Genomic DNA, 26,316 nt, shown 5'->3' on the forward strand with positions numbered 1-26,316 from the left:
AAGTCAATTCAGCTGAATTAGAGCATAAAAGATGCAATCTCAAGCTTAGTGGAAGAAAGGAGCAAAGTGGAAGCAAAGTGGTGGAAAACAGCAATCTTTGATCGATCATAACCAAGCTCAGATCGATCTCACAGTGATCGTTCCAACCATGCCACGATGGATCAAGCCTCTTGTCCTTATCCTCAGAAAATTTCCATCTTCGATCGATCCAACATTACTTCGATCGATCGGACTTCTTTGATCTTATCCCCACCTATAACTTTAGTCCCTTTCCCAAAATATCCCAAAAATATCTCAGATTTGTCATTATTCCAAAAAGGCACCGCCATAGTTCGATCAATCTGACCACCCTTGTGATCAATCGAACCTCCTCAAGTGCGAGAAAAGCAGAGTTCTAGCCAATTAAAAGGTGTGCTCGTGATGCAATCATTTAGAGGTCCTAGTGCACAAGGTCTGACCATTGGGTGAAACACTTGAGCCACCTATATAAGGATTTTGGGCCATTTTACATATAACAATCTTAGAGAAAGGAACCATATGCAAGAGAGGTTGGAGGAGTCTAGAGATTAGAGAGACACACACCATTTGGGAGTTCTTCCACTCATCTAGGGTTTCTATCAAGGAGAAGAAGATCATTCATACCATGGAGATGGCCCTTGAGGGTTGGATGACTACATCAATGAGTGGCTAAACCATTATCTTGGGGCTAAAGATAACCTTAAGCATACCTCCTAGACTTTGATGTTTTGTATTTTGAGGCGATTTGTGTTGTAATTCTTGTCTTGACATTTGATTTATATATGAATCTTGTTTCTACAATGATTTATGTGGTTTAATACTTTCAATTGATCATTTCATTCTATTCATATGTCTATATATGCTAGAATAGATGTTCATGTGTTTATCTCTAAGTTTTGTGATATTGATGCATGTCTATGCGTGTTGATGCTATGAATCTAGTGATGGTCAAGGCATAGTACTTTAATGGAATACTCTTGTGGTTTCTTTGATGGTTTATACTCATTTCTTGATGGATTGTGCCTCTTTCTTTGTTTAATTAGTTTAATTTTCATGTCCCTAGTGTGACGACCCTAGATTTTACAAACCCAGTGTGCCTTGTGATGACCCAAAACAAATCCAAAATGTGGAAGCTAGAACAAAATACAATGTCTTTAGAGATATACGTCATCCTTAAGATACAACAGTGACCTTCTAAAAAGTTTCGAGACTCAACGGAAGCAAAACGAAGCCAAGGGTATCCAAACCCTACAAGAGAGGGACCAAGGGTAAAATGGTCATAGAGGAGTGAATTTAACTTACAACAAGTCAAATAAGATCAAAACCACCCTAAAATATCCTTTGGTAACTTCACATGAAGTCCCAAGGCCAAATGGAGAGAAAACTCAAAAGAACCCTATCCTGGTTCGAACTAAATCCGACACCCTATCACTAAAACAAGGATATCTTGAGCTAGGAGAAGAATATAAAACTAAAATTAGTACCATTGGAAATCTTACTCTAACGCGGTCCGTTTAGACTCAAGAATGGACCAATTCGAAGTTAAAACGAAAACGTTACAACAATTTCAAGTTGGAGGATAAAGGCTGAACCTATAAAAAAAAAATCTCTGGAGGACTTGAACCGATTCAACATTATTGAACAAGTTCAACATTGGCAGAGAGCCCATGTTGAACCAAAACTGATCCTTGAACCGGTTCAACATTTTTTGAACCGGTTCAACCAACCCAGGCAACAGAAAATGCAGCAAAAAATGGAAAAAATGACCCCGAACCGGGGTTCTCGAGACCAAGACGACATTTTTCCGAAAAAATGTCGTGAAAAAACTCCCCCTAAAATCACATTTTCTATGTGACGGAGTCAAGACCGGAATTTATTTCCCAAAATAAATCCCCAAAATGCCCTTAAGCAAGATTTTTCAACAAAAATGCAAAATGAGTCCACAGAAGGCTCATTTCACCAAGGAAGTGGTTTTTCTCGAAAAAGATCATGTATGGAGATGAAACTTACCTATTAGGATGCACTACAATGATCCACGGCTTAAAAATACCGCCAATGCAAAATCTGACCTCCCGATAGTCAAAATGACAAAAATGATCATGAAAAGGAAATTTTGAAACTTAAAATTATAAAATAATTTCAAATTACCATTTTGCCCTTGGCCACACCTTATGCATGATTAATGAGACCCTATGAAAGAATCAAAATGGAATTCCCACACCTGATGTAAACATGGTGAAGTAATGACTTGACATTTTCCAATATTTTCATAATATTTCATAAAGTTGAAAGTGTATAACATACTGATTAGATATCATTAGTCTTCGGCCTCACCTCATACATGTTAAATAAAATACAAAAGGTGTACTTATGTACACATTACATATACGGAATCAAATATACAAGTTTTGACATATGAGCTACAAATAACATCTCATGCTAACATTTGCATGAATCATAAACAAGAATACACTTAAAGAACTTCAATTCAACGAAATGATCCGGGGATATTGTGCATCCCAAACCAAGGCATCTGTACCTGACAAATCACCTGATAACTTTGGGGTGAGTAAACAAGTTACTCGCAGGGAATGAGTATGCATAGACTCAAATTTTTACAAGATTTTCACATTCACATGAAACAATTCAATGGATCATGCCAGCTTACGTCTACGTTAAAAGTGGGACTAAGGGATCATCTCAAATTAATCATGCAATTGAAATGAAGAAAAGCAAACAAGTATACATGCTCAAGTATACTAAACATTATTAAAACATGTTATATGACACAAGCATACTAAACTGAATGAATTGAGCATAAGATAAGTATACTAAATGAAACCTACACACACAGAGTAAGTCTACAAGTTCAAGTACACTAGTCTAAGCATACTAAATGAGATCTAAATACACGAAGAAAGTATACGGTTCGAAGTACACTAAATGAGATAAAAACTACACTAAACAAGTATACAGTTGTAAGTAAACTAAATGGGATCAAAATACACGAAACAAGTATACGGTTGCAAGTATACTAAACAAGATCCAAATATACAAGGCAAGCACCAATTCATAAGCTATATGTAATCCGTGATTAACTACTTGGAATTGAATGTGAAAATAGATAGTGGAAAGACTAGGATTATTGGCCGCAGACCAAGCAAGTTATTCCAGGTTACTAGCCCGCAAGGTACTACCTAGTGCGCACGTGTATAAGTTATTTCGGGTAATTACGACCCACAAGGTACTACCTGTTGTGCACTTCATATGACTTAGGAAACTCACGAATCCGTGCTAAGGCCAAGACCTAGCCATCACATAAACATGATCCTTACAAGCCTCCCAAAAACAGTAAGTTCAAAACTTATGCAAAATCAATAAGTTAGACCAAACTTATACAAGCTCAAATAATGTCTAGGAATTAATTTACATGCATAAATAAGGTTGAATCCACACAAACCATGTCCTAGAGTTCAAGTCTATAATGACATTCACAATGTCGAATCTTCAGTGTGAGATTCGTTACACGCTATGACAATTTCATTTCATTATAAAAAATGTAATCTCATCCAAACGATCCCTAATTTATATATGTTAAACAACATAGTATGGTCACTACACAAACCAACTCAAAAACTAAATTGGATCATTGAAACAACAAAATAAGATTTAATCAAAACACGGTAATTAAATCTCTAGATTTTCTAAAACAACCCCAAATGGCCCCAATTTGATATATATACAAGTGAACAAGCCCAAGGCATTACCATTATCAAGTTAAAAACTCAATCAAACTAATAGAACTATTAATTAGATTTTAATTAATTCATTTAATTTAGAATCTCTAGATTTCTAAACTTATCCAAATGCTCTCAATTTAACATGGGTTAGAGAACATACCAGTCCCTATTTTAATATCACATTACAAGTTGATTTCATGTTTGTTACAACTATGTGAATTAATCTTTCATAAAAGATAAATATTAAATAAAATTTTCAATTCTTATTCAAATGCCTCCAATTTAATATATGTTAACAAACATATCAAGGACTAATTTCCTAGCATGCCACAATTCAATTCTAAGCTATATATATCCATTAGAATTAAATCCTATACAAGAAAATAACTAAATTAAATTCTAGGATTTGAACAAAAGCATGCATACAAGTTGTATAAGTTCATAAAACAATCAACACAACTCAAATATAAACCAATAACATTCCCTACCTCATTTTGTGATGAAATCACAAATCCCCACCGAAATGAAACCGCTCCGAATCCCATGAAACTTCGGGGTTTTGTCGGGGAAAACAAGGTGATCATTAAGACCCAAGGAAGTCCTACCAAAATCTTAACTTTGCTTCAAATCTGAACTTGAAAAATAGCCAAAACGGAATTCCAATCGGTTGGAATTAAAGGCCTCGTCAAGGTGAACAATAAAGCCTAAAGCATCCCCACTTTTTAATGAAGGGAAGAAGTCAAAAAGAGAAGAGAGAAGATGGCAGCCCTTGGCTACCATGGAATCCCCCCAAGAGAAGGGAGAGAGAGAGAGAGAGAGAGAAAAATCTCATTTTTCACTTTAAGTCACCCTATTTATAGAAAAACCCTAAAAGTGCCCCGAATGGGCCCCGCCGGGTCCGAAAAAATGGAAATTGAGCAGGCGCGCTCAAACGACAAAACTCCATGAAAAAAAAAGACCTGAAATGAGAAAAAATGAACAATGGAAGAAGTGGCATCAAAAATCGTGTCCCGAGCAGAGAGATATGCCTAAACAAGTTTACCGCTGACTGGGTTGAAAACCCGAAAACTGTAAGGTTCAACCGCAAGACAATTCTAAGAGTACACGACCCAACGAAATGTGAAAATGAGTCCCATACGGGGATTCAAGCCCTAAGGAGACACTTAGCAATTAACTTTCATTAATTACACAAAGGCCCCTACACAAAAGGATAATTGCACAAATGACCCCAAATGAAAATATCTTCCAAAAGATATTTCCTTAAAAACCCCCAAATCAAAATATCTTTAAAAGATATTTATGAAAAACACCCCAAGAAACAAAAATGTTTCTGAAGAATCTCTTCATCTACGCTCCTATGAGAAAAAAGAAACAACCGGCGAGCTTTTCTCCAAAAGTAAAGCTACGCCTCTTAAGGAAACTAATAAGAATGGAAGCACGGGAAGTCAAAAACCAACTACGAGTACGAAGAGTAAGGTTACGCAAAGGAAAATTTGAATGAAAAAAATTAATCCGCAAAAATGGAGAAAAAGGAAAGGAAAGAAAATGACTGGGTCATTACAACCTATCCTTCTTAAAGAGATTTTGTCCCCGAAATCAGGAACACTCCTAGAAGAACCGAGCAAGGACCAAACACATGGTCACACCAAGGAACAGATCATAAAGTACCCAAGGATAACTCCAAAGGTCTCAAGATCAGTGAAAAGATAGGAAACCACGAACCGTGAGACACCTCTCCAACGAATTGCCACACTAACCCAATGTCAACTACCCCAAAGGAGACCAAGACAACTATATGTCGAAGAAAGGAACACAATTAGAAGCAACATGGCTGCACGAATAATGACTAGAACCCACCCACAACATACCCAAGGTGTGGTAGCATCGACAGCATCAAGTGCCCACCCACACTCACATTACTAGCTAGGTAATGCAAGGTAGCATCGATAACAACTAGCATTGTGACGGCCCAAGTTTTTCAACCCGGTGCGTCAGTGATGAACCGAAAGTTGATCCGATAACAGATCCAAAATGCAAAAGTCAAAGATAAAACCAAAGTCTATAGAGATATAAATCATCCTTAAGACACCTAGGTGACTTTTTATGAAGTAATGAAACTCAAAGAGAACGAAAGCGAAAACAAAGGTCAAAACGGGCAAAATCTATTAACCAAGGGGCAAAATGGTTAATTCACAAATAAGAAGAGAAACTTGACTCTAAACAAGTCAAACAAGGTGAATACAACCTAATCTAATCATTTTATAACATTCCAATAGGTTTCAAGAACTTTGGCCAAGAATCCCACAAAACGCTCATTCTCGGTTTAAGCAAAAACTGACACTGTCTCACTAAAACATGAATAACTCTGACTGTGATTTTCATCTAAGAATCTAATTGGTATCATTGGAAAGCTAACTCAAAATACTTGAGTTTAGGCTCAAGAATTACCCCATTTGGATTAGAAATGAAGAAGTTATGACCATTTGAAGTCGAAATAATAGTGCTGAAACAAAACTGAAGAGGCAACTGAATGAGTCCTATTTTGGTCGACCGAAATGGAGTTTTGGATGACCAAACTGAACAGAATGAAAACTTCTGTTTGAGGGGAGGTTGTTTCGGTAGACCGAAATAAGCCATCGGTCGACCGAACTAGGCCAAATAGCGAAAATGGTTACTGGAATGTGTGTTTTACTGTTCAATGAAGTTCCCAAAAGCCATCGGTCGACCGAACTAGCATTTCGGACGACCGAACTGACTCGAAAGAGTGCAAAAACACTTGTTATGCACTAGAATTGATAAGGCTTCATCCAAGCCTCAAACCCAAACATGAATGTGGTCCAAAAACAAGATTTTAAGCTATACAAGCATGCTAACAAATGTACTTTACATATTAAAATGTGTTACAATGGCCCATAACCTCATTACATGTCATTTACTCCAAATCACATGCCAAACCTCCAAGTTGGAAAAATTATATTTCAAAGGCAAAACTTAGAATTTAAATGCATACACTTGAACTTTAAAGTTTGTGGCCCTTGGCCTCATGTCATACATATCAACTAGGTTCCAAATAGTGTATCCAAGTACACTTTACATATCATAAGCCAAAAATGACATAATTGAACCTAACTAAGTATTACAACTTTAAAGGTAAAACTTAAACATGCTAACACTTGCATGTGAACAAGAACACATTAAAAGGAACTTCAAATCTACAAATCACTTAAGGCAAGTGCAAATCTCCGAATCTTAAATCCTATACTTGAACATTAGCCCCAGTAACTTCAAGGTGAGTAAACAAGTTTACTCATAGAGAATGAGCACGCATAGACTCGATTTTCTTACAAATTTTTACAACAACATGAAACAATTCAAAAGGGTTATGCTACCTAACGTCTATGTCAAAAGTGAGACTCAGGGAGCATCCTAAGCTACCTTAGAACATTTTTAGCATAAATCACAGCATTCATACAATTCCAACAATATAAAAGCATGCTACTCCAAAGTAACAAGATATAGATTCTCAAAGTTATCAACTTGAAATTTAAAGTACGAAAACAACTATAGTGGGTCATGCCACCTAACGTCTATGTTCCAAATGAATCTATAGGATCATTCCTAGGTTATATTTGAACAATATAGCATGGGTGTACTTAACAACATCAAAATTTACAATGATTCATTAAAATCATAAAGCATAGATGTACTTAACAACATCAAAATTTACAATGATTTATTAAAATCATAAAGCATAGATTTACTTAACAACATCAAAATCGCCAATAGCCAAAACCACAAGTCACAATTTAAATATTATTGTTAACTTGGAATTGAATGCGAAAACAAAAGTGGGAGATTCAGACATCAAGCTCGGAATTCTGCCGAGACCTTAATGGTTATTCTAGGCATTAACCCGTTGGGAAGACCACCCTAGTGCGCACTATAAAATGGGGAGAACTCATACCTCCTGCACTAGAGCCAAACTCTAGCCATATCTCTGTAACAATGTCCTAAGTGACTCCAAATAAATAAGTTAACAACTTATATACATATTAAATAGTACACGAAACTACCTTCATGCACAAGTAGGTTGAAACCACACAACACATGCTCTAAATCCACAACTACTATAGGATGACAATGTCGAATCTTCAGAGTGCGATTTGTTACACGCTATAATAACATCACATGTTAAATCTTCAGTGTGCGATTCGTTACACGCTATAACAATATAATCCAATATTGAAAACATAAACTCATCAATCCATTACAAGTCTAAAATCATGCTTTAAACACACTACCAATGTCAATCTCGTGATTAAATCAATAATGCAATAGAAACGGAAATTAATCAAATAAACTAATTAATTTCTCTAAGTTTCAATTCTCAACCAAATGATCCCTAATTAAAAGATGCTACAAAACATAGCTTGATCATTACGTAAATCAATTCAAAAGCTTAATTAGGTCATTGAAACAATAAAGTATAATTTAATTAAAACATGATAATTAAATCTCTAACTCCTAGAACAACATCAAATGGTCCCAAATTAATATATGCTAATATAGAAGTCCTAGTCATCACATATATCAAGTTAAAAACTTATTTAAGCTAATGGAACCATTAAATAGATTTTAATTAAAATCTCTAGATTTTCACATTCATCAAAATGCTCTCAAATTAATGTATGTTTAAGAACATGCCAAGACTCAATTTAAAAACATATCACAAGTTAATTTCATGCAAGGTACATCCATGAGAATTAAACTTTCACAAAAGATAATTATTAAATAAAAAGTGCAATTCTTATTCAAATAATCTGAATTTAATATATATTAACAAACATATCAAAGCCTAATTTTCTAGCATGCCACAATTTAATTCTAAGTTGTATACCATCATGAGAATTAAATCTTAAACATAGAAAATAATTAAATTAAATTCTAGATTATGAACAAAAGCATGCATACAAGTTGTATAAGCATCAAAAGCATGCAAGACAACAAAAATATAAACTATAATATCCCCTACCTCCATTTGAGATGAAATCTCAAATCGCCACCGAAAGAAAAATGTTCTGAATCCTATGATACTCTTAGGTTTTGTCGGAGACAATGAGGTGATCATTAAACACCCAGGAGCTACCATGAAATACCCAACTCAGCTTCAAATCCGAACTTGAAAAATGGCCAAAAATGAAATCTAATAAGGGGGAAAGATGCACGTAGTCAAGGCAAGCATAAAACACTACGGCACTACGACTTTTTACACGAGGGAAGTGGCCAGAAAAAAAAAAGAGAAGGGTGGCAGCCCCTTGGCTGTCGGCCAAGAAAGGGGAAAGAGATAGAGAAAATCCGATTTTTCTTATTTCACCCCCTATTTATAGAAAAACCCTAAAAGTGTCTCGAACGGGCCCCGCCGGGTCCCGAAAAAGTAGAATTTGAGTAAATGCGCTCAAACGGCAAAACTCCGTGAATGAAAAAGAACCAAAATGAGAAAAGATAAACAACGGGATAAACGGCATCAAAAATTGAACAAGTTCGGCGGCAACTAGGGCCAAAAACCCTGAAACTTGAGAAAAACAACCAGAAGGAAATCCTATGAGTACATGACTCGACGAAAAGTGGAAATGAATCCTATACAAGGATCCTGGCTCAAAACAAGGCATTTAGCAATAACTTTCATTAATTGCACAATGGTCCTTCTAAAAAGTGAAAACTGCATAACTGGCCTAGAATGAAAATATCTTCCAAAAATATTTTCTTAAAAACCGCTGAAATAAAATATCTTCAAAAGATATTTATGAAAAACACCCCAAGAAAAGAAAAGATTTCTGAAGAACTATGCATCCATGTCCCTATAGACATTGGAAGCAACCAGAGTACCTTTCTACAAAAGTAAAGATACTTATTTCATGGAAACCACTTAGAATGAAGAAACGTGAAGTCAAAAACCAACTCCGAACACAAAAGTTAGGTTATGCCAACAAAGTGACAAATGGGGAAAAGACAAAATAGGGAAAAGGATGAAAAGTGAATAGTGTCCAAAAAATGAAAATGTGAAAATGACGCGGTCCTCAAAGGAAGTTGTTAATCCAAAGAAAAGAGTCTCAGAAACTATTTCCGAGCACTCGAGACAACACTAAGTGATGAGAAACTGAATTCAAAAAAGAAAGAACAACGGAAAAAAATATATATATATTTGTAAAATTCTGAGAAAAAGGAAAGGAAGGAAATTGACCGGGTCATTACTAGCAGTCGCCCACACACAACCTGTATGGTAGCATGATAGTATAAAGCCCCAATTCGTCATTTGCCCCCAACAAGCTTACCCATGAAATCAATCGATACAAATGACATCAATGTTAAAATGGTCATTACCAAAAGCACCCCAGGAACTAGTCATTCTGTGAGAGTTGCGATATGGTCCAAAATGTCCGGCCGGACCATTCTGGCCAATCAAAAACTTTGACAACAATGTCATAGGCACCACTACGCTTAAGGCCCTGAATCATCAATACTAGAAAAACGAAATGAAATATTTAAGGCAATTAGTCACATAACATTTATATATATATATATATATATACAAGTATAGACTAGTATAGTAAGCAAAATCAAAATAGAAACACAATATATATATGCATAAGTATACATCCACAAGTATACTAAACAATACTAAATCCAAGGTATACAAGTATATGGCTCAGTATACTATACCAAAACGAAGCGAAGTAGACAAGTATACTAAACGTAAATAAAAATCCACGTACCATGCAAATAAAAACATAATGTACAAGGGCGATCAAATATGCTACCTATCACATAGGAGTCAAGCATCAGAGACACGCAACACATCACCTATGACGCTAGCTCGTTAAACAGATATAGTAAGTGGAAAAACACATCATCTATATCAGCACATAACTACCAAATAGTCATATCCCCTAAACATGTGTCTAAGGCATGCTTAAAACAACAAGGCATATAAATATGTAAGAGTGACTATGCAAATAACAATCCCGCAAAATCATAAACACGAAGGGATGAAATGCCGCTCAAAAGGACGAACTCACTGAAAGTGAAGCCCAAAAAACTGGATGGTTCCAATCTCTCACCGTGAGGAAATGAATCATCTCCTAGAATGAACACTAAGGTTCTCAAAACAGAGAGCCTACAAGTCTTTCCCAAGACTAACTCAACCCAAGGTGTAGTCCTAACGCCACACAAAATAAACAATGATGTAATGAATAGTTCCCATACTAGCCATTACGAGACGCCAACAAGAGAACACAACTCAAGACGTCGATGAGTCCGATGGGAACTCTATAGGGTCCTATCAGAACCCTAAACACAACCCCAAGTCTCCGATGACGAGGTAGAGTAATTAATTGCTCCAATGCAACTAATTACATGGAAACACTCACACCTCAACCTTAGCTCGTAAGAGCTGTCCAAGGCAAGACAAGATGAATCCTAGGTCAACGCACCTATCAAATCTCTAACCGTCATCCTAGAAAAAGGGATATGAGAACCTCGCCATTGAGGATCGCAAAAACAAAACTTCAAATCCCTAAGGAAGGACTCAGGTCAATCAGACTCATCGTTCCACGATGCTAGAAACAAGACCCCAATGACATCATCACATCAAGGTCACCACACCAAGAGAGGATACCAACACCCCAAACACTCCCCAATCACGTTGTGAAGCCATGAAGGAAGAAGGAAATGAAACGGTGCCTTCCTGGCCCATGTCTTATTCCACCCAAACAAGCAAAATGGACAAAAAATTTCCCCGACATGGGGTCCTTACAGAATGAATTCCTCCTGCCCAAGGAAGATACTCCGCAAGACAAGAACGCATCCAAAGGAATACGGCGAACACCAAGAAACAATGCCCTAGCATCAATCTTTGCCAACCAAGCTGGAATAACCCGCAATGCCTAAACAAGACATAGAAAATAAGCAGCTACTAAGCAACATAGCAACAGAGTACATACTTAAACAAGTAGTATGGAATCACATAAGGTATGTCAATGTATGCATCATACAATCATGCTTAGATGAACAAACTCATATAATACACTAAAGCAAACAAGCATATCCAATATGCTAAGCGGATAAGCATAAATTAATAAGCTAAGACAGTCAAGCATATATAATGTACTAAAGCTGACAAGCATATACAGTTTGTTAAGGCAATTAAAATAAACTTCTAAACATACTTCCATTTAAGCACGTAAACATGTTATCAAACCAAAATATGCTATCAAGAAGTAACTAAACACATAGAGCATGGCAACACAAGCATGATATGCACTCAAAACCTGTCATCCTAAGTTCGTTTTGAACCTAGGAACTCTGATACCACCTGTGACGACCCTGGATTTTACAAACCCAGTGTGCCCTGTGATGACCCGAAGCGGATCAAAAATGCAAAAGTTAGAATAAAAGATAAGGTCTTTAGAGATTTACATCATCCTTAAGATACAAGAGTGACCTTCCAAGAAGTTTTGAGACTCAATGGAAGCAAAACGGAGCCAAGGGTATCCAAACCCTATAGGAGAGGGACCAAAGGTAAAATAGTCATTTTACCCTAAGAGGAGTGAATTTAACTTATAACAAGTCAAATGAGATCAAAAACACACTAAAAAATCCTTTGGTAACTTCACATGAAGTCCCAAGGCCAAAGGGAGAGAAAACCCAAAAGAACCCTATCCCATTTCGAACTAAATCCGACACCCTCTCACTAAAAGAAGGATATCTCGAGCTACGAGAAGAATCTAAAACTAAAATTGCTACCATTGGAAATCTTACTCCAACACGGTCCATTTAGACTTAGGAACGGACCAATTCAGAGTTAAAACGAAAATGTGACAACAGTTTCAAGTTGGAGGACAAAGGCTGAACTTGCAAAAAAAAATCTCTAGAGGACTTGAACTGGCTCAGCATTCCTGAACTAGTTCAACATTGGTAGAGAGCCCACATTGAACCAAAATGACCCTTGAACCGGTTCAACATTTTCTGAACCGGTTCAACCAATCCAGGCAGTAGAAAATGGAAAAAATGACCCCGACGCGGGGTTCTCGAGGCCAAGACGACCCCCCGATGGCCAAAATAACAAAATGATCATAAAAAGGAAATTTTGAAACTTAAAATTATAAAATGGTTTCAAATTACCATTTAGGCCTTGGCCACACTTCATGCATGATTAACGGGACCCTAAATGGAATTCCCACACCCGATGCAAAACATGGCGAAGCAATGACTTAACATTTTTCAATATTTTCATAATATTTCATGAAGTTGAAAGTGCATAAAATACAAATTAGATATCATTGGCCTCCGGCCTCACTTCATACATGTCAAATACAATACAAAAGGTGTACTTATGTACACATTACATATATGGAATCAAAGATACAAGTTTTGACATATGAGTTACAAATAGCATCTCATGCTAACATTTGTATGAATCATGAACAATAATACACTTAAAGAACTTCAATTCATCGAAACAATCCGGGGATATTGTGCATCCAAATCCAAGGCATCCGTACCTGACAAATCACCCGATAACTTTGGGGTGAGTAAACAAGTTACTCATAGGGAAAGAGCATGCATAGACTCAATTTTTTACAAGATTTTCACATTCACGTGAAACAATTCAAGGGATCATGCCACCTAACGTCTGTGTCAAAAGTGCGACTAAAGGATCATCTCAAATTACTTATGCAATTAAAATGAAGAACGGCATACAAGTATACATGCTGAAGTATACTAAACAATGTTAAAATATGTTATACGACACATAAGCATACATTTCCAAGTACACTAAACCATATTAAGACAAGTCAGGCAATGTCTAAGCATACCTACACAGGTATACATTTAATACGGAAAGCTAGTGAATCAAGTATACAAACACAAGTATACTAAGCCAAATGAATTGGGGATAAGCCAAGTATACACGGTACAAGTATACTAAATGAAACCTACACACACGGAGTAAGTCTATAAGTTCAAGTACACTAGTCCAAGCATACTAAATGAGATCTAAATACACGAAGAAAGTATACGGTTCCAAGTATACTAAATGAGATAAAAAATACACGAAACAAGTATACAGTTGCAAGTATACTAAATGGGATCAAAATACACGAAACAAATATACAGTTGCAAATATACTAAACAAGATCCAAATACACAAGGCAAGCACCAATTCGTAAGCTATAAGTAATCCATGATTAGCTACTTGGAATTGAATGCAAAAATAGATACTGGAAAGACTAGGATCCTTGGCTGTATACCAAGCAAGTTATTTCAGGTTACTAGCCCGCAAGGTACTACCTAGTGCGCACGTGTATAAGTTATTCCGGGTAATTACGACCCATAAGGTACTACCTACTACGCACTACATATGACTTAGGAAACTCACGAATCCGTACTAGGGCTAAACCCTAGCTATCACATAAACATGATCCTTATTATTCTCCCAAAAACAATAAGTTCAAAACTTATGCAAAATCAATAAGTTAGACTAAACTTATACAAGCTCAAATACTGTCTAGGAATCAATTTACATGCACAAGTAAGGTTGAATCCACATAAACCATGTCCAAGAATTCAAGTCGATAGTGACATTCACAATTTCAAATCTTCAGTGTGCGATTCATTACACACTATGACAATTTCATTTCAATATAAAAAATGTAATCTCATCCAAACGATCCCTAATTTATATATGTTAGACAACATAGTATGGTCACTACACAAACCAACTCAAAAACTAAATTGGATCATTGAAACAACAAAATAAGATTTAATCAAAACACGGTAATTAAATCTCTAGATTTTCTAAAACAACCCCAAATAAACCCAATTTGATATATATACAAGTGAACAAGCCCAAGTCACTACCATTATCAAGTTAAAAACTCAATCAAACTAATGGAACCATTAATTAGATTTTAATTAATTCATTTAATTCAGAATCTCTAGATTTCTAAACTTATCCGAATGCTCTAAATTTAACATAGGTTAGAGAACATGCCAAGGCCTATTTTAATATCACATTACAAGTTGATTTCATGCTTGTTACAATTATGTGAATTAATCTTTCATAAAAGATAAATGTTAAATAAAATTTACAATTCTTATTCAAATGCCCCCAATGTAATATATGTTAACAAACATATCAAGGCCTAATTTCCTAGCAAGCCATAATCCAATTCTAAGCTACATACATCCATTAGAATTAAATCCTATACAAGAAAATAATTAAAATAAATTCTAGGATTTGAAGAAAAGTATGCATACAAGTTGTATAAGTTCATAAAACAATCAATACAACTCAAATATAAACCTATAACATCCCTTACCTCATTTTGTGATGAAATCACAAATCCCCACCGAAATGAAACCGCTCTGAATCCTATGAAACTCCAGGGTTTTGTCGAGGACAACAAGGTGATAATTAAACCCCAAGGAACTCCTATCAAAATCCTAACTTTGCTTCAAACCCGAATTTGAAAATTGGCCAAAACAGAATTCCAATCGGTTGGAATTGAAGGTCTCGTCAAGGCGAACAATAAAGCCTGAGGCATCACCACTTTTTAATGTAGGGAAGAAGTCCAAAAGAGGAGAGAGAAGATGGTAGCCCTTAGCTGCCATGGAATCCATCCAAGAGAGGGGAAAGAGAGAAAAAAATCTCATTTTTCACTTTAAGTCACCCTATTTATAGAAAAACCCTAAAAGTGCCCCGAACGGGCCTCGCCGGGTCCGGAAAAGTGGAAATTGAGCAGACGCGCTCAAACGGCAAAACTCCGTGAACAAAAAAGAATCGAAATGAGAAAAAATGAACAACAGAAAAAATGGCGTTTAAAACCAAGTCCCGAACAGAGAGATATGCCCGAAACAAGTTTGTCACTAATCGGGGCCGAAAACACGAAAACTGTAGGGTTCAACCGCAAGACAATTCTAAGTGTACACGACTCAACGAAATGTGAAAATGAATCCCATACGGAGATTCAAGGCCCAAGGAGACAGTTAACAATTAACTTTCATTAATTGCACAAAGGCCTCTAAACCCCAAATGAAAATATCTTCCAAAAAACCCCCAAATCAAAATATCTTCAAAAGATATTTATGAAAAACACCCCAAGAAACAAAAATGTTTCTGAAGAATCTCTTCATCCACGCCCCTACGGGAAAAAAGAAACAATCGGCGAGCTTTTCTCTAAAAGTAAAGCTACGCCTTTCAAGGAAACCAACAAGAATGGAAGTACGAGAAGTCAAAAACCAACTCCGAGCATGAAGAGTAAGGTTACACGAAGGAAAATTTCAACAAAAAAATTAATCTGTAAAAATGGATAAAAAGGAAATGAAGGAAAATGATAGGGTTATTATAACCTACCCTCCTCAAAGAGATTTCATCCCCGAAATTAGGAACACTACCAGAAGAACCGAGTAAGGACTGAATACATGGTCACACTAAGGAACAGATCATAAAGCACCCAAGGATAACTCCAAAGGTCTCAAGATCAATAAAAAGATAGGAAACCCCGAACCGTGAGACACCTTTCCAACGAATTGACACACTAACCCAATGTCAACTACCCCAAAGGAGACCAAGACAACTACATGTCGAAACAAGGAACATAACCAGAAGCAACATGGCAGTACAAATAATGACTAGAACCCACCCACGACATATCCAAGGTGCAGTAGCATCGATAGCATCAAGTGCCCGCCCACACTCACATTACTAGATAGGTAATGCAAGGTAGCATCGACGGCAACTAGCACTTGCCCACACACAACCTGTACGGTAGCATGATAGTATAAAGCCCTAATTCATCATCTGCCCCTAACAAGCTTACCCGTGAAATCAATCGATACAAATGACATCAATGTCAAAATGGTCATTACCAAAAGCACCCCGGGAACCAGGCATTCTGTGAGAGTTGCGATATGGTCCAAAATGTCTGGCCGGACAATTCTGGCCAATCCGAAACTCTGACAACAATGTCATAGGCACCGCTACGCTTAAAGCCCTAAATCATCAATACTAGAAAAATGAAATGAACTAATTAAGGCAATTAGTCACAGAACATATATATATATATATATATATATATATATATATATATATATATATATACAAGTATACACTAGTATACTAAGCAAAATCGAAATAGAAACGCAAGTATACATCCACAAGTATACTAAACAATACTAAATCCAAGGTATACAAGTATATGGCTCAATATACTATACCAAAACGAAGCGAAGTAGACAACGCATAAGCACACTAGGCACAAGTATACTAAACGTAAATAAAAATCCACGCACCATACAAATAAAAACATAGTGTACAAGGGCAATCAAATATACAACCTATCATATAGGAGTCAAGCATCAGAGACACGCTACACATCACATATGATGCTAGCGCGTTAAACAGATATAGTAAGTGGAAAAACACATCATCTATATCAGCACATAACTACCAAATAGTCATATCCCCTAAACATGTTTCTCAGGCATGCTCAAAATAAGGCATATAAACATGTAAAAGTGACTACGCAAATAACAATCCTGCAAAATCGTAAACACGAAGGGATAAAATGCCTCTCAAAAGGACGAACTCACTGAAAGTGAAGCCCAAAAACCCTGATGGTTCTAATCTCTCACCGTAAGGAAAGGAATCATCTTCCAGAATGAACACTGAGGTTCTTGAAATAGAGAGCCTACAAGTCTTTCCCAAGACTAACTCAACCCGAGGTAGAGTCCTAACACCACACAAAACAAACAACGATGTAATGAATAGTTCCCATACTAGCCATTACGTGACGCCAACAAGAGAACACAACTCAAGACGTCGATGAGTCCGATGGGAACTTTACAGGATCCTATCAGAACCCTAAACACAACCCCAAGTCTCTGATTACGAGGTAGAGTAATTAATTGCTCCAATGTAATTAATTACATAGACACTCACACCTCAACCTTAGCTCCTAAGAGTTGTTCAAGGCAAGAGAAGATGAATCCTAGGTCAATGCACCTATCAAATCTCCAACCGTCACTCTAGAAGAAGGGATACAAAAACCTCGCTATTGAGGCTCGTGAAAACAAAACTTTAAATCCTTAAGGAAGGACTCAGGTCAACCCAACTCATCGTCCAACGACGCTAGAAACAATACCCCAATGACATCATCACATCAAGGTCACCATGAAACCCCAAGAAAGGATACCAACACCCCAAACACTCCCCGACCACGTCATGAAGCCATGAAGGAAGAAGGAAATGAAACAGTGCCTCCCTGGCCCACGTCTTATTCCACCCAAACAAGCAAAACAGATAAAAAGGTTCCCCAACATGGGGTCCTTACAGAATGAATTCCTCCTACCCAAGGAAGATACTCCGCAAGATAAGAACATATCCAAAGGAATACGGCGAACTCCAAGAGAAAATTCCTTAGCATCAATCTCTACCAACCAAGCTAGAACAACCCGCAATGCCTAAACAAGATATAGAAAATAAGGAGCTACTAAGCAACATAGCAACAAAGTACATACTTAAACAAGTAGTACGGAATCAAATAAGGCATGTCAATGTATGTCATACAATCATGCTAAGATGAACAAGCTCATATAATACACTAAAACAAACAAGCATATCCAATATGCTAAGTGGGAAAGCGTAAATTAATAAGCTAAGACAATCAAGCATATATAATTTACTAAAGCTGACAAGCATATACTGTATGCTAAGGCAATTAAAATAAACTTCTAAACATACGTCCATATAAGCACATAAACTTGTTATCAAACCAAAATATGTTATCAAGAAGCAACTAAACACATAGAGTATAGCAACACAAGCATGATATGCACCCAAAACCCGTCGTCCTAAGGTTTTTGAACCTAGGAGCTCTAATACCACTTGTGACAACCCTGGATTTTACAAACCCAGTGTGCCTTGTGATGACCCGAAACGGATCCAAAATGCGAGAGCTACAACAAAAGACAAGGTCTATAGAGATGTACATCATCCTTCAGATACAAGAGTGACCTTCCGAGAAGTTTTAAGATTCAACGGAAGCAAAATGGAACCAAGTGTATCCAAACCCTACAAGAGAGGGACCATGGCTAAAATGGTCATTTTACCCTTAGAGGAGTGAATTTAACTTACAACAATTAAAATGAGATGAAAAACACCCTAAAACATCCGTTGGTAACTTCATATGAAGTCCCAAGGCCAAAGGGAGAGAAAACCCAAAAGAACCCTATCTCAGTTCGAACTAAATCCGACACCCTCTCACTAATACAAGGATATCTCGAGTTAGGAGAAGAATCTGAAACTAAAATTGGTACCATTGGAAATCTTACTCCAACGTGGTCCGTTTAGACTCATGAACGGACCAATTCGGATTTAAAACGAAAACGTTACACAGTTTCAAGTTGGAGAACAAAGGATAAACCTATAAAAAAAATCTCTAGAGGACTTGAACTGGTTCAGCATTCCTGAACTGGTTCAACATTGGCAGAGAGCCCACATTGAACCAAAACTGATCCTTGAACCGGTTCACCCAACCCAGGCAGTAGAAAATGGAAAAAATGACCCCGACGCGGGGTTCTCGAGACCAAGATGACATTTTTTGGAAAAATGTTGTGAAGAAACTCCCCCTAAAATCACATTTTCTATGTAATGGATAGGACCAAAATTTAGTTCCCAAATAAAATCCCCAAAATGCCCTTAAGCTAGATTTTTCAACAAAAATGCAAAATGAGTCCACAGAAAGTTTGTTTCACCAAGGAAGAGGTTTTTCTTGAAAATGATCATGCACGCAGATGTAACTTACCTATTAGAATGCGTTACAATAATCCATAGTTTAAAAATACCGCCGATGCAAAATCCGACCCCCCGACGGCCAAAATGATCATAAAGAGGAAATTTTGAAACTTAGAATTATAAAATGGTTTTAAATTACCATTTGGCCCTTGACCACACTTTATGTATGATTAATGAGACCCTATGAAAGAATCAAAATGGAATTCCCACACCCGATGCAAACATGGTGAAGCAATGACTTGACATCTTTCAATATTTTCATAATATTTCATGAAGTTGAAAGTGTATAAAATACAAATTAGATATTATTGGCCTCCGGCCACACCTCATATATGTCAAATACAATACAAAAGGTGTGCTTATGTGCACATTACAAATATGGAATCAAAGATACAAGTTTTGACATATGAGCTATAAATAGCATCTCATGCTAACATTTGCATGAATCATGAACAGGAATACACTTAAAGAACTTCAATTCATCAAAACGATCCGGGGATATTGTGCATCCCTAACCAAGGCATCCATACCTGACAAATCACCTGATTACTTTGGGGTGAGTAAACAAGTTACTCGTAGGGAATGAGCATGCATACACTCAAATTTATACAAGATTTTCACATTCACGTGAAACAATTCAAGGGATCATGCCACCTAACGTCTATATTAAAAGTGGGACTAAGGGATCATCTCAAATTAGTCATGCAATTGAAATGAAGAATGGCATATAAGTATACATGCTCAAGTATACTAAACAATGTTAAAACATGTAATACGACACATAAGCATACATTTCCAAGTACACTAAACCATATTAAGACAAGTTATGCAATGTCTAACCATACCTACATTAGTATACATTTAATATGGAAAGCTCGTGAATCAAGTATACAAACACAAGTATACTAAGCTGAATGAATTGAGCATAAGACAAGTATACACGGCACAAGTATACTAAATGTAACCTATACACACGGAGTAAGCCTACAAGTTCAAGTACACTAGTCCAAGCATACTAAATGAGATCTAAATACACGAAGAAAGTATACGGTTCCAAGTATACTAAATGAGATAAAAAATACACAAAACAAATATACAGTTGCAAGTATACTCAATGAGATCAAAATACACGAAACAAGTATACGGTTGCAAATATACTAAACAAGATCCAAATACACAAGGCAAGCACCAATTCGCAAGCTACAAGTAATCCATCATTAGCTACTTGGAATTGAATGTGAAAACAGATAGTGAAAAGACTAGGATCCTTAGCTGCAGACCAAGCAAGTTATTCCAGGTTACTAGCCCTTAAGGTACTACCTAGTACACACGTGTATAAGTTATTCCGGGTAATTACGACCCACAAGGTACTACCTGCTGCGCACTTTATATGACTTAGGAAACTCACGAATCTGTACTAAGGCCAAACCCTAGCCATCACATAAACATGATCCATACAAGCCTCCCAAAAAAAATAAGTTCAAAACTTATGCAAAATCAATAAGTTAGACCAAACTTATACAAGCTCAAATAATGTCTAGGAATCAATTTAAATAAACAAGTAAGGTTGAATCCACACAAACCATGTCCTAGAGTTCAAGTCTACAGTGACATTCACAATGTCGAATCTTCAGTGTGCGATTCGTTACACGCTATGACAATTTCATTTCAATATCAAAAATGTAATCTCATCCAAACGATCCTGAATTTATATATGTTAAACAACATAGTATGGTCACTACACAAACTAGCTCAAAAACTAAATTGGATCATTGAAACAACAAAATAAGATTTAATCAAAACACGGTAATTAAATCTCTAGATTTTCTAAAACAACCCTAAATGGTCCTAATTTGATATATATACAAGTGAACAAGCCCAAGTCACTACCATTATCAAGTTAAAAACTCAATCAAACTAATGGAACCATTAATTAGATTTTAATTAATTCATTTAATTCAGAATCTCTAGATTTCTAAACTTATCCAAATGCTCTAAATTTAACATAGGTTAGAAAATATGCCAAGGCCTATTTTAATATAACATTACAAGTTGATTTCATGCTTGTTACAATTATGTGAATTAATCGTTCATAAAAGATAAATATTAAATAAAATTTGCAATTCTTACTCAAATGCCCCCAATTTAATATATGTTAACAAACATATCAAGGCCTAATTTCCTAGCAAGCCACAATTCAATTCTAAGCTATATACATCCATTAGAATTAAATCCTATACAAGAAAATAATTAAATTAAATTCTAGGATTTGAACAAAAGCATGCATACAAGTTGTATAAGTTCATAAAACAATCAATACAACTCAAATATAAACCTATAACATCCCCTACCTCATTTTGTGATGAAATCACAAATCTCCACCGAAATGAAATCGCTCCGAATCCTATGAAACTCCGGGGTTTTGTCGGGGACAACAAGGTGATCATTAAACCCCAAGAAAGTCGTAACAAAATCCTAACTTTGCTTCAAACCCTAACTCAAAAAATGGCCAAAACGGAATTCTAAACGGTTGGAATTAAAGGCCTCGTCAAGGCGAACAATAAAGCGTATGGCATCACCAATTTTTAATGTAGGGAAGAAGTCCAAAAGAGGAAAAACAAGATGGCAGCCCTTGGCTGCCATGGAATCCAGCCAAGAGAGGGGAAAGAGAGAAAAATATCATTTTTACTTTAAGTCACCCTATTTATAGAAAAACCCAAAAAAATGCCCCGAACGGGCCCCGCCGGGTTCGGAAAAGTGGAAATTGAGCAGACGCACTCAAACGGCAAAACTCTATGAATGAAAAAGAACCAAAATAAGAAACAATGATCAACGGAAGAAACGGCATCAAAAATTAAGTCCCAAGCATAGAGGTATGCCCCAAACAAGTTTGGCGCTAACCGGGGCCGAAAACCCGAAAACTTCAGGGTTCGACCGCAAGACAATTCTAAGGGTACACGACTCGACGAAATGTGAAAATGAATCCCGTACAGGGATTCAAGCCCCAAGGAGGCACTTAGCAATTAACTTTCATAAATTGCACAAAGGCCCCTGCACAAAAGGATAACTGCACAAGTGACCCCAAATGAAAATATATTCCAAAAGATATTTTCTTAAAAACCCCAAATCAAAATATCTTCAAAAGATATTTATGAAAAACACCCCAAGAAACAAAAATGTTTCTGAAGAATCTCTTCATTCATGCCCCTACTGGAAAAAAAGAAACAACCAGCGAGCTTTTCTCCAAAAGTAAAGCTATGTCTTTCAAGGAAACCAATAAGAATGGAAGCACGGGAAGTCAAAAAACAACTCCAAGCATGAAGAGTAAGTTTACGCAAAGAAGAATTTCAACGAAAAAAATTAATCCGCAAAAATGGAGAAAAAGGAAAGGAAGGAAAATGACAGGGTCATTACACCTAGCTTAATTGTAGTAAAGTAGCCTTACTTTCTTAGATGGGAGGATAATCCATGCTTGTTGTTTGATGTTCCATACTTATGAATACAAGTAGTATATTTCTTTAATTTGATGATGTCTATTGATTGTAGACTTAAAAGAATGAATAATGGCTTAATTTGATATGTTGTACTATTCACTAGTTTGGCTAGACAATATATACTTATTTAGTTATCCATGCTTGTTGATTCAATTAATGACACACACTAGTATTGCAACATATAATCGCCCTCATTCATTACACATTGAGTGTCTAGGAAGGTGATGTTTAGTAGTGACCTCTAAGTCCTAAGATCCCTCTATTATATTCTCTACATTTTACCTACTTCAATTGTTTTACCTTGTATCCATTTAGTTGACATTGTAGTTAATTAACCAATCAAAACATCTTTGATCATTCGACCTACTAATCCAACCTTGATTTCCAAGCATAACACACTCCATTTCCCTTGGGACAATCCCTAATCACCCTAGCTATATTTATAGTTAGTAGTCGTAGTGGCATTCTATAAATTTAAACTTGGCCACACTACACTCAATTTTGTGCTTCGTGCTATGAACTGCACCACTAAGCATGGATGGCAAATAAGCATAGATTGTCTAATCAATCTAGTGAGTTGCACAAACTATCAAATAAGATCATTAACCATTCAATTAAACCACAATTAGTGCACACACAAATATCTAGAGAAATGTACTCTTTGCATTCATAAGTGTGGAACATCAAACAACAAGAATGGATTGTCCACCTACCTAAGAAATTAAAGCAATTACACTACAACTAAACTACAGACATGAAAATTAAACTAATTAAACTAAAAGTGTGGCACAATCCATCAAGAAATAAGTATGAACCATCAAATAAACCACAAGAGTGTTCAATTAAGCACCATGCCTTGACCATCACTAGATTAACAACATTAACACACATAGACATACATCAATTTCATAAAATCTAGAGACAAAAACATGAACATCAATTCTAGCATACATAGATATATGGATAGAACTAAATGATCAATTAAAAGCATTAATCCATACAAATCAAGTAAAAATTACAAGATCTATATTTATTCATGATCAAAACATCTATTACAACTAAAATCCCCAAAAATACACAAAAGCTAGGTTTAGGAAGCAAGCATAGGGGCTATCTCTAGCCCCAAGAGAAGGATTTAGCCACTCATTGTAGTGGTCATGGAACCCTCAAGGGCTAGCTTGGAGGTTGGCATCATCATCTTCATCCTTACTTTCTTCCTAAAACCTTAGTTCTAGAGAGAGAAATATATCTATAATTGGTAATATTTTCTATGATGATATTTTTACAATAATGGTTCAGTGAATTAATTCCCCTCTACTTTGAGTAGGCACCAAGTCAGAAATAAAGCCTATGATTGGAGGAAATTCGCAGCTACACAAGTTAGGTAGAGATTGGTGCGCTTGGGAATTAAACAGCTCACTGCCAGCAGCACTCTATATTGATCGAAGATTCTCGATCGATCCAACACTTACCTTCAATTGATCGAAGCTGACGTGGCATTAAAAATATCTTTTGGCCTTATCCACTTTGTTGAGCTGGCACTGCCTCATTTTGATCGATTGTAGACTTCTTCGATCGATCGGGATTCCCTTCAATCGATCGAAGTTCCTCTAGTGTATTTTCTTGGCTTCTTTCTAACTTTGCTCCTTAGCTCCAAAATTGAGCTAAATGGCTCTTGTTAGCCTGTTTGAACTTTATTGACCTGAAATAGGCAAAAACACAAATAAGTATCTAAGACATGAAAGTAAGATAGATGAATGGACTAAAATACCCTAGCTTAGGTGCTAAAATGCGTCACATTTGAGCACTTATCAGTTATCTCACAATGCCCAAGTTAATTGTTATGATAGGTCTATTACTTTTACTATACCTGGTCAGGATATGTACGTCATCGCTATGCCATGTTCTAATAGGGTTTTTAGCACGTATTTGTTTTACATTGAGGAGGAGACTGAGGAGGAGGTTAGTGTATCATTGGATAGTATACCAATTGTACAGGAATTCCCAGATGTATTTCAAAAGATTCAAAGGTTGCCACCAAGTCAAGAGATAGACTTTGTGATTGACTTAGCTCTAGGCACTACGCTTATTACTAAGGCACCATACAGGACGGCACCAGTCGAGATGCACGAGCTAAGGGATCAAATTCAGCAGTTACTCAGTCAGGGTTTTATTCGTAGGAGTACTAGTTTTGTTTGTGAAGAAAAATGATAGATTACTTCGCTTGTGTATAGATCACAAAGAGTTGAACAAGGTTACTATTCATAATAAGTATCATTTAATAAGGATTGATGATCTTTTCGATCAGTTAAAGAGAGCTACTTACTTCTCTAAGATTGATTTGCGTTCTATATATCATAAACTTCGGGTTAGAGAGCAGGATATTTCTAGAACAGTGTTTCTCACTAGATATGGTTCTTATGAGTTTTGTGTTATGCCTTTTGGATTGACTAACGCACCAGCAGTCTTCATGGGTTTAATAAACAGAGTCTTCAGGGCTTATTTAGATCAGTTTGTCATCGTATTTATTGATGATATCTTGATTTATTCTAAATTAGAGGATGATCATGCTAAACATCTTCGCACGGCATTACAAACGCTTCGTGAACATTAGTTATATGCCAAGTTCAAGAAATGTGAATTTTGGCAGCGAAAAGTGAAGTTTTTGGGTCACGTAGTGTTAGAAAAGGGAATAGCGATGGATTCAGTAAAGGTCTCAGCGGTGGTAGAGTGGGGACATCCTACTACACCTTCGGAGATTCAAAGTTTTTCGGGATTGGCAGGATACTATCATAGGTTCATTCAGGGGTTTTTGAAGATAGCAGGACCACTCACTCATTTGACTAAGAAGGGTGTACGGTTCGTATGGGATAGACATTATCAAAAAGCTTTTGATGAGTTAAAAGATACGTTAACTTCTGCACCTGTTCTATCTACTCCACAGAACGGGATAGAGTATTTTGTCTACACAAATGCTTCTTTGCAAGGTCTTGGGTGTGTTTTGATGCAGGATGAGCTACCAATTTCGTATGGATCTCGTAAGCTTAAGCCTCATGAGCTTAATTATCCGATACATGATTTGAAGTTAGCAGCTGTGGTCTTTGCCTTACGCATTTGGAGGCATTATCTATTGGGAAAGTCTTTCAGATTATTCAGTAATCACAAGAGTTTGCAGTATTTGTTCACTCAGAGGGAGCTAAATATGAGA

The sequence above is a fragment of the Cornus florida genome, unplaced genomic scaffold (genome assembly GCF_030987335.1).
Source record: "Cornus florida cultivar Cherokee Brave unplaced genomic scaffold, ASM3098733v1 CherokeeBrave_3.0.0_Hap2_Chr08, whole genome shotgun sequence".
Taxonomy (NCBI): domain Eukaryota; kingdom Viridiplantae; phylum Streptophyta; class Magnoliopsida; order Cornales; family Cornaceae; genus Cornus; species Cornus florida.